Source organism: Vipera ursinii (genome assembly GCF_947247035.1).
Source record: "Vipera ursinii genome assembly, chromosome: 1".
Lineage (NCBI taxonomy): Eukaryota > Metazoa > Chordata > Lepidosauria > Squamata > Viperidae > Vipera > Vipera ursinii.
In genome coordinates this window covers 262,655,234-262,671,135 of record NC_139512.1, presented here as the reverse complement: position 1 = coordinate 262,671,135, position 15,902 = coordinate 262,655,234, and the positions used below count along the sequence as shown (strand labels likewise).

General features: G+C 37.7%; 1 protein-coding gene across 2 annotated transcripts in view; it reads left to right on the top strand.

Annotated features, from left to right (window-relative positions):
* PTPRK (protein tyrosine phosphatase receptor type K) overlaps positions 1 to 15,902 on the top strand; it is a 414,542-nt gene that overhangs the window by 178,812 nt on the left and 219,828 nt on the right. The window lies entirely within an intron of this gene.

The window sequence follows — 15,902 nt, the reverse complement described above, 5'->3', positions numbered from 1 at the left end:
TGAAAACAAAGCATAGAAATTATAGCATTCTATTTTTCAGGACTGTTCGTTAGTACTACGTTGCATGATATCTCCGTTTAATTAATCCTTTAATAAAGAGCTCAGCCTTGAGCTTTAATTTAAAAATATACAAGCTGTTGAGATTTTTAAATCCTAGAAGAAGTATTGGAATTAAACCAATAAGAGAAAAAAGCCTAAGAGAAAGAATTAATTGGCTATTTAAGTATAGAATAGCAGACATTATTTTAATGGTCTTTATATGGTTTACTGGTGGACATATCAAGAAAGTGAATCCTAACTGAATCTTGAGCATCTTGAAAGGTGATGAGGACTTGCCAAAAGTGCCATTTGTACTTAGTAAAAAATCTCTTTTAAATCATCATTACTTGACAATTATTGCTTTTGGGTGGATGAATATTTTCCAAGGAAGAGGATAAGGTGACTTATTTTTGTACATCTGCATCCATATTTCCTAACTTGTTCTCTTTCTGGAAGTATTCTGCTTATCATTTTAGTGAGATTGTTATGTAAAGTAATTAATAGTTTTTAGGCATTTCAAAAAGTTTGAAATAGTTACAACTTGCATGCTATATCTGGTATGGGCTATGTGGATTGGGTAAATAGTTCAATATTGCTCAGGAGGCTTTAAGTTACTTGGCATTAGCCTCTACATTGACCCAAAAGGAAGATACCCCAGAATTTAAGATGAGAACCTCAAGATTAATTAACAAAATCCATAGGAAATTCTTGTCCCATGCTTAGCTTCCCCTATGATGGTAAAAACCAATTTGAAGATTCTGTATGGGTATGCCTGCATAACAGGGACATTCAAAACCAGACTGTTATTATTGCAGGAACAGAATATTCTGTGGAACACCAGAACATTCCATCATTTACTTAAGCCATTTTTACCAGCTGTTTTTGAGGGAGGCCAAGCATTTTCTGGACATAAATTTTTCACAAAAACAATCAGGTTTAAGATGAACAATATGCACCACTTCCTGTTCTGGAAGATTTACTTTAATGGAATGGTTGAATCAGTATGGTCCAGGTGAAGCATAGTTTTTTTTACTTATGTCTATATATGGGGTGTGTTGATTGTGAGTGTGTGTATGCACACACATGCACATATACTTGCCAAAGTATAGACAGTGTGTATCAGAAAAGTCCTAAAAGTATCCCTTACCCTCTCAAAGACTGCATCACAATTTTCTTCTTTCTACAAGCCTTTCTGATCTTTGAACCCAGAATTCATGTTCATTTTTTCTCTTTCTTTTTCAGCAAAAATGTCCATAAGCATTTTGTAATCACTAAGAACTTAAGAAATTTTAGAATTGTGTATTTGTTGCTTAAGAATTGGCATGTTCATTTTATCTTAATTCTCTCTCTCTCTCTCTCTCTCTCTGTCTCTGTCTGTCTGTCTGTCTGTCTCTCTCTCTCACTCTCTCTCTCTCTCTCTCACACACACACACACACAAACACACACACACACACACACAGAGAGAGAGAGAGAGAGAGAGAGAGGATTTTATCTGTATGTATGTATTTTATCTGTATGTATTACATAATAGTAAAGTGAAGTGAGATAGTTGTTTCAGTTAGGATTGGTTTGAGGAATGAGATAGCAATGTGTTTTCCTGATACCGTTTGTGATTCATAATACAATATTACCAGCTCATATTGTCAGAATGGAGCTTGTGTGCCTGAATTCCAATTGTTGAATTCTATTTAGGAAACCTTTTGAGAAGATGGTACAAACAACCTCCTTTGTCCTTTTTGCTTTTTCCATCCTTTTTCTCAAAGCTTTTCAGCATGAAACCATTGGAAAAAGTCAACCATGCATTTGTTACTCCAAAGAATAATTTCCTAGGATTACAACATAGTTTTCTTGCTCGAGAATATTGCCTTATTTCAAGTCATTCCACATCCTTCATTGAAAACACTTATATTTTCAGACATGGTTGTGCAGTTCTATGTATTTTGGAGCTTTGGGGCTTTATGTCTTGTATAGCAAGTATTGATTCATTTGATCATTCCTCACTTTGAATTTCAAATATGTATGAATTCTACTGATGAACTGCTTTCTTCCATTATGTTCTTCTAGGGCAATGAATATGGGGTCATGGGTAGTTTCTTCACACAAAATAACATTCTGACAATGATCCAGCTGTCTGGAGGGGGATCTCAAATTTGAGTAGAAAGTTGTAAGTCTCACTTTGCTTAGGCAAATGAGCTTCTCTTCCTTAAATGCAATTAGGTTTTCAATGGCTGGGGGGAAAAATAAACATACCAGCAGAGTATCTGGAGGTTAGAGTACGGTCATCTGCAGCATCAATTTGTGTAGTCTTTTCACTATGTATCCTCCATCCTTCTATAAAACCCTGATCACATCTTGTGTTGCTGATGATGATCCTGTCATAATGTGTTCTTCCCGGCTTGCTGCTCAGCAGAGCCTAGGTCTGCCTGGCTGTCCATTTGCTCTGTGTGAATGCCATCTCCTTCCATTGGCTAGACCCTATCCTGAAGTATCTTCCACAAATGAAGCATGAAAGAGTTCCTCACCAGTGGAAAGAATAGTTTGCACAAATGTTGTGGAACTACCAACTCATAAAGGGTCACGGTTACCCATAACATAATGGGTATGTTGACACCAACAGATTATAATATCCCTTTTCTGCCTGCTTCTAAGATGTGGTTACACAGACAACAATGTTTTTTCTGGGTTCTGTTTCCATGCTGGCTTTGCTGGCTGCAAGCACAGCCTTTACATCAGACAGGATAGGGCTTGAAGTGAGAGGGCATTTGGGGGTCAGCCTGGAAAGGGCTGCAAGCTCCTGGCACTGCACCAGAGTCCCTGAGCCAGGTGGTGTCTGGAGCTTATGGGCTCTGTCCTAAAGGGAACTGAGCAGATATCAACCAGATTCCTTGTGTCACACAATTCAAGATCTAGCAGCTGAAAGTGCACAACGGGAAAAATATATATATTATGGCTTCACAAAATGAGTGAATCCAGCCTATTTATCTATCCAATTCAGCTAGTTTATACCTCAGTATATTGTGCAAATCCAGAAAATGGATTTCTAGTAAGAGATTAAGTGTTGTATAAAAACTTCAACTGTTTGGATAGGCAGGTGACAGAATGGAGTTCTGATGGTGAATTTTCCATATGCAAAGGGAGCATAGAATGGGATAAGGAACACATTCAGTGTTAAACTAGTTCCCTGGCACACTATTAAAAAGTAGGAGCTTATTAGTTTTACTCATGGAGGAGTCATACACATTTATTAGTCATTGGGAAGGGTTCTGGATTTGAATACTTCTGCTTTGGTGTAAGTCTAGCTAACGATCTGCCAAATATTTTTGGAATATGACTTGGCATCTAATTTTTGGACAAGTTGATTGGGTTCGATGTAAACTGAAGTCTAGCAAACACCACAGGAGCCAAGAGTCTCCATTGTTGCTATGGTTTTGTGAATTCTTTTCATTTTCTGCAGCATTTTTCTCAAATTCTTGAAGTCAGTGAATAATCCAAAAGTTTGCTTTGTCCTGGGGTTTATTCAGTGGACATACGTATGTGCACACAATGTATAGAAGGGAGGAATATGAATGGATGGATGGAATTGGATGCTTTGGTAAACTTCAAATAGCACATTGGATGCTTTGGTAAACTTCAAATAGCACATTTCAAATAGCACAAATGGCACATTTCTGACACAATATGAAATAATTTCAAATATAACATAAGAAAGGACAAAGAACAAGGATTTAAAAATATCCTGAGTTATGTTATTTAGCCAGGTTTTTGTTAGTTTAATGTGAATATCAGAGTCATTTTCTTTCGACATTAAGCTATCTCTTATGTACTTGTTTTGGAATGATAATGAATAGCATAAAATGTCCCAAAAGGTTTTAAGTTCTCACTTATATGCCCAGAATAAGGTAATACCTCTACTGCCCCACCCGTAAAGCCTTGTGCTTGGAGCATCTGCTAAACCATATGCCCTGGCTCCCAGTTTAGTTGTTCATAACTGAATCAATAATGAGTCTATCCATCACTGTTGTGTCTTGGCATCCACACACCATTTGATTTGGGCAGAGAAGCTTGGTCGCCTTTTGCAATTCTGTTTGCAGTCTGAGATGCAGGCCAGGGTGGTACCATTGATTTTGATCTGTCCAAAATTAAGAAGATAATCACGTTCACTTACAAAAAAAGAAAATTAAAGCTTGACTGGTAATCCTATGCAGATTGAGATAGAAAGCAAAAAATGCATGTAGGCCAATCTGTCTGCAGTGGCTTTAGGTGCTGGCTAAATGCCTCCTCTGTTGGCAAGCCAAAGCTGGAAGTTTTTATTAAAACTTTTGAAAAGGAATATTAAAAACTAATACAAACTAATATAAATCAAGGAAGAAAAAAATGAAAATAAAAAAATGAAAGCAAAATAAAAAAATAGGAGAAAAAAGTTGAAAAAATAGAAAAGAAAGAAAAATAGAAAAGAAGGAAAAATATATGAAGTGACTTCCAATATCTTCAGTGCAATGATAAGTACAAATATATTTTAACCTTTGTGCAAAAATTTATTTTACTTATGTAATCATCAAATCCATTAATCACAAGTTTGTCCTTTTTTTCCTTTTTATGCAAAAAGTCCATAAGAGCTTTGAGCCTTCAATAAATGTAGATAGATAATGTCTTTTATCTAACCAAAGAAGTCAGTGTATCCATTTCAGCAAAATCTGCAACTACAACAACCCAGGCTCCATAGTGAATAGCATTAAATCTTTTTTTTTAAATCCCATTTATATCCCGCCCTTCTCCGAAGACTCAGGGCGGTATACAATCTAAACACAAATCAATGTGCTTAGCAATAGCCTTCATTCTAGGTATATGCCTGCTTATTAGGGCTTTCCCCCCCCCAAGCGGCATTATTACAAAGTCAGCTTATTGCCCCCAACAATCTGGGTCCTCATTTTACCTACCTCGGAAGGATGGAAGGCTGAGTCAACCTTGAGCCTGGTGGGACTCGAACCTGCACTAATTGCAGGCAGCTGGTGTTACTTAAGGAGGCATTAGCCCATCCCTTTGCATATAATAATCTTGCCAAAGTAATACAGTTATTATTTCATATATTGAAATAATGTTTCATGGGTTTTTTGCCCATTTGTCCATTAATCCTAAAAGGAAATGCTCTGGCTTAGGTTGGATATTGATCTATACATACATACATACATACATACATACATACATACATACATACATATTAATATCATTTTCCTGAGCACAGGTTCTCCTCAGGGCTGCGTCCTAAATCCGCTGCTGTTCACCCTGTTGACCCATGACTGTTGTGCTAGGTTTGCCACCAACCATATTGTAAAGTTCGCAGATGACACAACAGTAGTGGTCCTTATTCATGATGACAATGACAATGCTTATTGCAAGGAGGTTGAGGGTTCAGTGAACTGTTGTAAAGGAAACAGCCTAGTTTTAAATACCGGTAAAACCAAAGAAATCATTGTCGATTTCAGAAAAGGCAGGCACAGCCACACTTCTCTGTGCATTAATGATTCACCTGTGGAAATGGTTACCAGCATCAAATTCCTGGATGTGCAGCTAACAAATAGGCTGGCTTGGTCGCTCAACAGTGAGAAACTGGTGAAGCAGGCACAGCAGCGCCTGCACTTTCTGCATCGCATGAGAGAAACTCATCTTCCTTCCCCTGTCCTGACCACTTTCTACAGGGGGACGATTGAGAGCATCCTGTCATACAGCATCACAGTCTGGTTTGGAAGCATCACTGCTTCAGAAAGGAAGGCGGTGCAGAGAGTGGTGAGGATGGCTGAAAAAAATCATTGGCAGTTCCTTCCCTCTCATCCAGGACATAGCACAGAAGCGTTGTTTGAACAGGGTCCGTAAGATTATCTGGGACACTACTCATCCTCTTCACGACCTGTTTTCCTTGTTACCTTCTGGGAGGAGGCTTTGTGGTATCCGCAGCAGAACATCCAGATTCAGCCATAATTTCATTCCATACAGCATTAAGGTTTAAGGTTTATTAAATTTATATGCCGCCCTTCTCCCTGAGGACTCAGGGCAGCTCACAACAATAAAAAGTTAAAAGATATAAATACAAAAATTAAAAGAGGATTAAACAATATAAGAAATAAGAACAATTTAAAGCTTGTGAATTCTCAGGCTTCCTCCTTCCATTATATACTCAAGTTGGATAGTATTTAAATATTTTATTGTTATGTATATGTAGGGGTGTGGCTCTATACATATGTTGTATGTAGTATGTTTTAGGTGTGTCATGTATGTGTCTCACTTTAAGAGTGGGCAACTAAATTTCATTTTTGATGTGCGCCATTGTGCCCACAGTAAAAAAAGACAATAAAAATTAAATAAAAAGATGACCTTTTTATTTTCAGTCCATGTCTTAACATAATTACTTTGAAGTAATTTTACAATTCATATTTACTACAGTAATACCCAATTAGTTTACTTTTTTCTCAATCATAAAACCAGTTTTCTCCATCAGTTCTATTTCATCTTCAAATTTCAAAGTTTTGTTTTCTTTGTATTTTGATTATTATTCTTGAAACCTGCTTAAATACCAAAGGCTTTAAATTTCCTATTAATTGTTCTATTCCTGCTACATTTTCTAAAATTAATATCAAAACACCCACAAATGCCCCTAATTTATAATTTTATTTTTAATCTAAACTTGAGTTTCTGAGCTTGATTTATATCTCTATTCAATACTTGAAGAAAAAAAATGAACCAAGGTGAAAACAGTGGTCTTTTTTTTGAATCTTACAAAATTTTATTAGTTCTCCATTAACAATTATTTGTGCTTTCTGAAAAGTATAAATCAATCTTACCCATTTAATAAAATTATCCTCAAGGTTCATATGTACCAGAATACTAAACAAACAAGCAAAAAATTTCTATTCAAAGTCTCAAAGGCCTTCTCTTCATCTAAGAATATAATGCAGTTTGTTATTCATTATGTTGCTCCAGACGTTCCAAAATATTCAAAACATTTCTAATATTGTCTCAATGTAAACATCTGCATTGATATTCATGAATATCATACAATAAACAATAAACAATAGAACATTTTTTTTCTTTTCCAATCTGAGGAAAATGTTATTTTTGTTGGAGTTTTAGATAACAAAAGAGTTGCCTGGAAGTAGTGATCAGATTTTAAAAAGAAAAAAGAAAAAAAGAAAGAAAAAGAATGAAAAATGTTAGAACAGCTTGCTGCAAATCCAACTCTAAGATTATTAATATGTTTAGCTTTACTGAGGTTAGATGTTCATTGATTTTTCTTTTGCTCTTCATTAGAATTATAAGAGATGTTGCCAACTACAATATTTGCAGCTTATAAAACAGATATTTTTTTAGCTAATGATAATAATGCATGCTTTTAATTTCTTTATGAAATGCAGCTGCATAAGGACATTCACAGGTAATGCTAACCATATGATTTGGTTTTGACATAGCATAAACTGTTATCCCAGGCCTTATCTTAGCATTACATATGAATCAAGTTATTGTGGGGTGATACATATGGTTAAAAATTTTGGTTTAGGATTATAGGTGAACACAGCAGTTTATGTAATTATAGTAAGCAAATTAAGACATAGTGTCCAGTGATGGAATTCAAATATGTAAACAACCGGTTCTCTGTGTGGATGCCGCTTCTGGAAGCCCATTCTGGGCCTGGGCAACAAAAAATTAGCTACCAGTTCTGCTGAACTGGTGCGAACTGGCTGAATCCCACCACTCATAATGTCTGATTTTGCCTGTCCTAGGAAAAAGCAGGGGACTCTCCTATTCATTCATTCATTTAATGAATCATTTTTAAAAAGAAGTTTGAGTTTCGGTAGTGTGGAATTGGCTGTGTTTGTTAGATCTTAAAAGGGGATGGCTTGAAAATAATTGTTTACTTGAAATAAAAAATGAAGCGTATGAACAAATCTTTGAAATAGTCTGAAAAAAATAGTTTTAGCCCTAGGAGGGCAGTTCTCAGACTAAAAATATTCCTTTTTCCAGGCACGAACAACAGAGAATTTTAATAAGACCAGTTGAAATAAAAAGAATAGAGTTATTAATGTTTCATAACCCAAGTATTTCCCATTAGATATGATTTATCTCCTCAGCCATTAGGGCAGAACCATTCATAATTTCTTTTTAATGGCTTGACTGTAAATTGGCAAGGAGGTGGGTCTTTTGACCAATAATGGATGAGTCTTCAGGTTATCTATTTACAAAACTGTCTCCTGAATCCTAATGATTCTGAAAAGTGACCCCTAATACTTTAGCTAGCTAAATGAGGAGGCACTTCTATGCTTGAGCAGGAAGTCTCCAACAGAATTACATATTTTACATATTTTCTAGCCTTACACATTCCACTCCTACCATGTGATGAGAGGGACGCCATCTTGCGGAAGTGCATCTTTTCTTAAAAGAAAAAGAATACAAAGGCACAACCTAGTTGTTCCTCTGTAGCTTCAGTACTGCCCCACCTCCTGTTTGAACGTTAATTACATAATTTCCTTTATTTGACTTCTAAATGTCATCTTAGGGTCATACTCAAGAAAAAATAACAGGGCTGGAATATAGCAGTAGATGGTGTTGATTCAACTTAAATTTCACTTCCATTCAATTCAGCATAGCTGACTTTATTGCTTCCTGTGTTTTTAAATTACTTTTCCCCTTAAGTCCCATTCAACAATGTAATTTAGTGGCAGTTTCTGGATAGGTTTAAGGATCACACACCTGGCTTTGAGAGGCCACTTGTGTCCCCGGCGCCTCAAGCCATGAAACTTAACATGCCTTGTTCCCTAAAGAGTAAAATCAGTACTTGAGATTTTTTTTTATCTTTCATCAGATTAAAGTACAGCAAGGCCCTGGCAGGTAAAGCATTTGACTTAGGCCTAAACTACTTGCTTTGATAAAACCCTAACCAATTTCTGCTGTGGTGTGAGGTAGTTTAACAATGTCTTGCTTTCCATTTCTTAATTTTTGCCTCCCTGCTATAAAATTGTCTTGTAAAGCTCTCCTCGCATTTTCTCTTTTTTTTTTCTTTCTTTCTTTCTTTCTTTCTTTCTTTCTTTCTTTCTTTCTTTCTTTCTTTCTTTCTTTCTTTCTTTCTTTCTTTCTTTCCTTTCATGGCCTTTTAGGCAATTTATGTCTCCTCGTGTTTGGTCTCATTGTAACAGAGCAACCATGGTGACATATGATTCAGGGGACTGCTGCAGATGTGGTCCCCTCCAGACTCAATTCTGCAAATTAACTGGTGCTTAGAGCATGTCCAGCATTACATCATTCTTCAGCAGATGCCTCGTTCTATTACAGTTTGGAAGATGAGAGTATTATCCCACTGGTTTCCCCCCCCCCATTTTTTCTGATAGTGGCTCCTCAAATAGTTTTCCTGCCCTTACATACAACTATCTGATTAGAGATTTATTTTTGAAAATGTCTTTGTTTCAAATAGTCTCACCATAACTAGAGGCTCTTATCATGCTTCTGGTCTGTTTCACCATTCCACTTTACAAGTCTATTGAGTGTTTACAGCCTATACAACTTTGGCAATAGTTATGATTGTAACATAATAAAATTCTTTTAAAAAGAAATACAAGGTCCAACAGGATAAGTGAGCTGGTCACAATACAGAAAGGTCATTATGACTGATTGAGACACTGAAGATAATTCAGTTTGACCTGGATCAGGCATATGAAAAATCATTATTTCTGACTACATGAATGAACCTGCAATGGATCTTGATGCACCTAAATTCCTCCCCTTCCTCTTCACTCCCCCCCCCTCCCAAAGATGGTGGTGGTAACAGAGAACTTTCATTTCAATTATGGTTTTCTTTGGCATTTGAACTCAAGTAACTATAGAATGCTTAAATTGTAATTATTGGGACCACAATTTCTGATTTTATAGGAATTTTATTTGAAAAAATAAAATTAAAATAAAATAAAAATATTTATTTGAAATCTTTTTCTTTCCTTACTGATGAATGTGAAGGAAAAGTCACATGCTGTTTTATGCCAGGAAAAGTTGAACTTTATAGAGCCTTGTTTTTAAGTTAATTTGTACAACATTTCTATACCACCATTTGCTTACAACAGACATGTCAAACTCATGACGTCATGTGGCATCGCGCAACGTATCGGGAGAGTTTTGCCATTGTCAGCAATGGGGTGGGCGTGGCTTCTGGATGACGCAGGCCGGCAGTTTAACCCCCCCTGGCTTGCAACATGTAAAGCCTTACTATCTTTGGATGATTTAAGTTAATACTATGTTGAAATCTCTCTTCTAGTTTCCCCAAAGATTTCTTCTTTTTGTTTCAAACCTCTCCATCATGTGTCAGCTTCCTTGGTTACCTGAATTTTCTGAACTGCCTTATGTGTTCCCTTAGAATATACCTGAGGTGTGAAAACTGGTTACTACATATTGATTCAGAGAAGAGAAGATTGGGTGATGAAAGCAGGGATAATTATGCCTGCCAGGGTGGTTTCAGCATTCAGGCCAAGATCCTTCAATGAGATTCAGGAGAATTTCATCAAAACTCTTGTTTTCTCTGGGAATCTTCCTTGAATGCCTGTTCTTTTCCATCAAGTTGAATGTTGAGTGTCACATAATTGGAGAAAATTAAGAGATACTTAAGCGAGAGCTTTCAGTGCAATTCTCTAGAACTTTTTCATTACTCCTCTACCTTAGTTTCCCTCCTCATATTATTGGATAAATGAAGAGAATATTTTCAAAGAACAAGGATAATTGGTTTTATAACATAACCAAATAGATACTTTAATGTCTTATTTTCACATTAGTACTGGAAGTCATTCATTGCCTAAAAAAATGTACACATAGAGATTGCAGCTCAGTACATGTAGTCCTCAACTTGCAACATTTCATTTAGTGACCGTTCAAAGTTACAATGCCGTGGAAAAAAGTGACTTATGACCATTTTTCACAGTTATGATTATTGCAGCTTCCCCATGGTCATGTGATCAAAATTCAGATGCTTGGCAACTGGTTTATATTTATGATGGTTGCCGTGTCCCAGGGTCATGTGATAAACTTTTGCGACCTTCTGACAAGCAAAAACAATGGGGGAAGCCAGATTCACTTAACAAACAAATTACTAACTTAACAACTGCAATGATTCACTTAATAACAGTGGTAAGAAAAATTGTAAAATGAGGCAAATCTCACTTAACAAATATCTCATTTAGCAACGTAAGTTTTGGGCTCAATTGTGGCCATAAGTTGAGGGCTACTTGTATAGCAAGGAAAAATGCATATTGTTATATACAATAGTTTTTGTAAACTCACAATACTATAATGTCTTTCATGTGCTATATTGAATTAGCACTGGATACCAATGCTGCAATTTTATTCTTTATTTTAGTTTACTTGAGGTTTTTTCAGAAATTCAGTTTGAGCATGTGAGTGCCTAGATTAAATTCTTCCTGTCACTCTGTATTCTGTCTTGTGAAGCCATTTCTGTCATTTAGTTTAAAAGAGAGCTTCTCTTTCATGAAAAAAAATACAACCATTTCCCCTGGCTGTTTCATTTGCAACTCCTCTGTAAGTCACATAAGCAATGTATATGTTCTCCGGGGATGCCTAAATGCGACTAACATTTGGCTCTTTCAGTATGGGTTAGGGAAATTTACTAGCCATTTCTTCATTGATTACAAGGCCATAGGACACATCATTGGTCAACCATAATGTGTTACGATTCCATTCTTGTTCCACTGATAAACCACTATGGTAGCTGTTAGTTTCCATGAAACTGACTAGCCACATGCAGGTTATTGCATCTGGTTTAATAACATGGGGTTCTCCTTTCCCACTTTTAAGCTGTAAGCTTGAAAGACACTAGTCATTAATTAATCAATCAATAAATCAATCATATTTTAAGTTATAGATAATAGCTAACATTTGACTTGCACATGAACTTTCTTTCCATTCTGACATGAGCGATCAAACCATGTACCATTATTGGAACAAACTAGTATTTCCTATAGTTTTGAGTTGGTGTAATACTGTCCCTTGTTTGTTAATATCTTGGGATAAAGATGGTACAACTGATACTAATGTTTCACATATTTATAATTAATGCTTTTCAAGTGTATTTGAATGTATAACTACTTCTTATTCTTAGTTGAGTATTGATTTTCTCAGATTTCTCTGCTTTAGAAGACATTTCTGATATTTCTCCATGAATACAATTTTCTATAAATGATTTCCCCAACCTCAACAACCCCTAAGGTAGAAAAGGCTTTTCTTGATAATCCTCTGGCCGAAGGAATAATCATGCTGATGGGAAAATGTTTATTTATTTATTTATTTATTTATTTATTTATTTATTTATTTATTTATTTATTTAAATAGATTTAGATGCCGCCCTTCTCCCAAAGGACTCGGGTTGGTGTACAGGGCAATTAAAACATGGCATACAAAGTTAAAAATAAATTAAATTAAATTTAGCCCCAAACCAAGTAAATCAAATTCTAAAATTTAAAATCCCAATCCCTCAGTCCAGGCCGGCAAGCTCGAATAACCAGATTTTCAGGTCACGGCGAAAAGAGCGAAGGTCGGGAGCCATCCAGAGCTCAACAGGGAGCTGATTCCAGAGGGCAGGCATGCCCACAGAGAATGCTCTCCCCCTGGGGGCCGCCAGCCGGCACTCCCTGACCAACGGCACCCTGAGGAGGCCCTCTCTGTGGGAGCGCACAGGACGATGGGAAGTTGACGCCGGCAGAAGGTGCTCCCGTAAACAACAACAACAACAACAATAATAATAATAATAATAATAATAATAATAATAATAATAATAATAATAATAAAATAAATAATATTAATTTAATTTCTATACCGCCCTTCTCCCGAAGGACTCAGGGCGGTGTACAGGGCAATACAATAAAATACAACATACAAAAATTAAAAAAAATATTAAATATTACAGCCCAATTCAATACATTAATACAATAACATTAAAATACCCCTAAACCCATCAGACCAGGCCGGCTTGTTCAAATAAATATGTTTTTAGGTCACGTCGGAAGGAGCGAAGGTCGGGAGCCACCCGGAGCTCCACCGGTAAATGGTTCCACAGGTCTGGCGCGCCCACAGAGAACACCCTCCCCCTGGGGGCCGCCAGTCGACACTCTTCGACCGACGGCACCATAAGGAGGCCCTCTCTGTGGGAGCGCACTGGATGAAGGGAAGTTGATGCCGGCCGCAGGTGCTCCCATGGAGCCCACCGGGTTCTGCGCTGGGTCAGGGGCTGCATGGGCACAATGCAGTCAAGTGCCTCTGTGGCTACCCTTTCCCAGGTTTCCACTAAGGCACTTCCACTTCGACTGGGCCATGAGCGAAGATGGCAGGCACAGACACCTCCCTCTGGGCCCAACCAGGTCTCCGTAATGCAAGCCAGATCTGCACGCTCCTCTTCAACCAACTCTTGAATGAGAGGAGCCTTGTTAACTACTTACCTGGCGTTAAAATTCACCAGCCTGAGCTCAGGGGCCTGCTCACCCTTGCTCCCAGAAACACGGGTTAAATCCGGAGGGTCGGAGCACACCACCGCTTGTAAATAGTGGGGGCGCGCTCCCAGATGTTGATAAGGCCCCCCATGCAGCCACCTGCTGCCATTCACAATCATTGAGGGCATCTGCAACCCCACCCCCCACTCCGGAGACCCGAGGGCACCCAACCCAAGCCCCATCCGACCGCGACCTGTGCCAAGCGCCACCCGGGCAGTCAGCAGCAAGGACCTTCGCGCAAAAGCGCTCCAGGCCTCAAGATCTCCACGCTGGAACAACCCACAGCACTCCAACTCACCCCCCTGCCGTGGTTCTTCCAGCCGCTCCAAGCCATGGCTCTATCTGCCCCAAAAATCAGCTGATCGGGGCATTTCAAGCCGTGATCTAGTTTGCTTTTTTAGTCACTTTTATGATCTTATGATCCTTATGACTGGACTTTCTTTATCTGTATTGTAAAAATTACCTTATTCTAGTTTGCTGTTTTCATCAAACTGTAAGTAATGTCACGAGTGAAGTCAAATATATGTGTCCTAGGATAATGTTGCAGGATCCAATCTGGGTTGGTCACCAGGACCAGAGTTTTTGACTTCAAAGCTTTAAGCAATGTAACAAATCTAGGGGCCCTAACATTAGCAGTCCCTCTTTTCCTTCTCTCTATTCACAATACAATTTTTTATGACATGATAACATTGTTTTCCAGGTTGCCTTGTAGTAGTTGTCAGTGAAGAATAAAGGAAACCCACAACACAGTAATAAGCCATTATGTGTGTTATCATGTAAGACAAGACTAGGAAACCTGCAGACTGTTGAAGGTTGACAGCAAAGTGATTGCATTATGGTAGTGCAATAGCATAGCATCCTCCCCTCCCCAGTCATAAGCACCCATAAAGGGATGGACTGAAATATTATCTTGTCATCAGATAGACTGCGGCAGTCCCACTGAAAATTTTACAAGATTTTGATATCATTGCAATTCAGTTCCTGGTAGCAATACAAGCTAAATACTTCTCCATGGACAATGGAGACAATAACTATGTCAAAGACTGAAGAACAGTGAATAGATTGGTTCTTCAAAACCTTTCTGGATAAGGAGACGATGGGGGATTGGCCACCTGTGCTCCAAATGTCTATTCTCCATCAGGAGACAGTGGTCTCCCGTAAGTTTCAGTGCCAGGAGAAAAATTGATCATCAAGCTCATAACTGCAGCAGAACTTTTTCAAGGACACTAATCTCCTTCTAGTCATGTTCAGAACTTGCCTATTTAACTCTTAGGGCTATTAAAAAAATCTTCAGTATAATAAGTTTGAAAAACCACCTGCTGAGTCTAACTTTATTTCTGAACATAATGAAACTGTAAGCTTAAGAATTTAAAGAATTTGAAATACATGGGAAAAAAGCTAAATGACTGTTTGAACCAATAAAACTATAAATGAATCAAGGAACCGGACAAATTTGGGATATTGAAACTTTTAGTATAAGGCTTTGGAACCAGCTAATTAAAATAAACAGTTTTTGGGTGGACTAGAACCCTTTTGTTTGCTGTAAATCATTACTCATAAGTCATTATGAGTTAAATTGGAAATTGGAGGGGACTAAAGATTCCAGGCAAAATGAAAAACAAAATTACCTTTTATTTTGACTCAGATTAAGATTTACAAGAATGACACACTATAGTGCTTGAGACTTTCAAAGAACGGAGCCAGAAATTAATAGTCCCAGTATGAAATTCTGACAACCCTTTACAAATTTATGAGAAGTGGTATCTGTTTGTAACCTTATAGAGGGTGAACAACTACCAGATTTGTTTATTGTGATAATTATTGGAAATTATTTCTTTATATATTTCTTGTCTATTTCTTTATTTCACTCTTTCCTTTTTCTTTTTTATTTGCACATTTTACTCTTTCTTTTCACTTTACTTACTATGTTTTAGTAGTTTACATTAATATAATAAAAGGTTCCCCGCACATGCGTGCTAGTCGTTTCCGACTCTAGGGGCCGGTGCTCATCTCCGTTTCATAGCCGAAGAGCCAGCGTTTGTCCGAGGACGTCTCCGTGGTCATGTGGCCGGCATGACTAGACGCCAAAGGCGCATGGAACGCTGTTACCTTCCCACCATAGTGGTCCCTATTTTTCTACTTGCATTTTTACGTGCTTTCGAACTGCTAGGTGGGCAGAAGCTGGGACGAGTAACAGGCGCTCACTCTGTTACGCGGCCCTCGGGATTTGACCCGCCAAACTGCCGACCTTCTGATCGACAAGCTCAGTGTCCTAACCCACTGAGCCACCGCATCCCATACATTAATATAATAGATATAGATAAAGATAATATTTT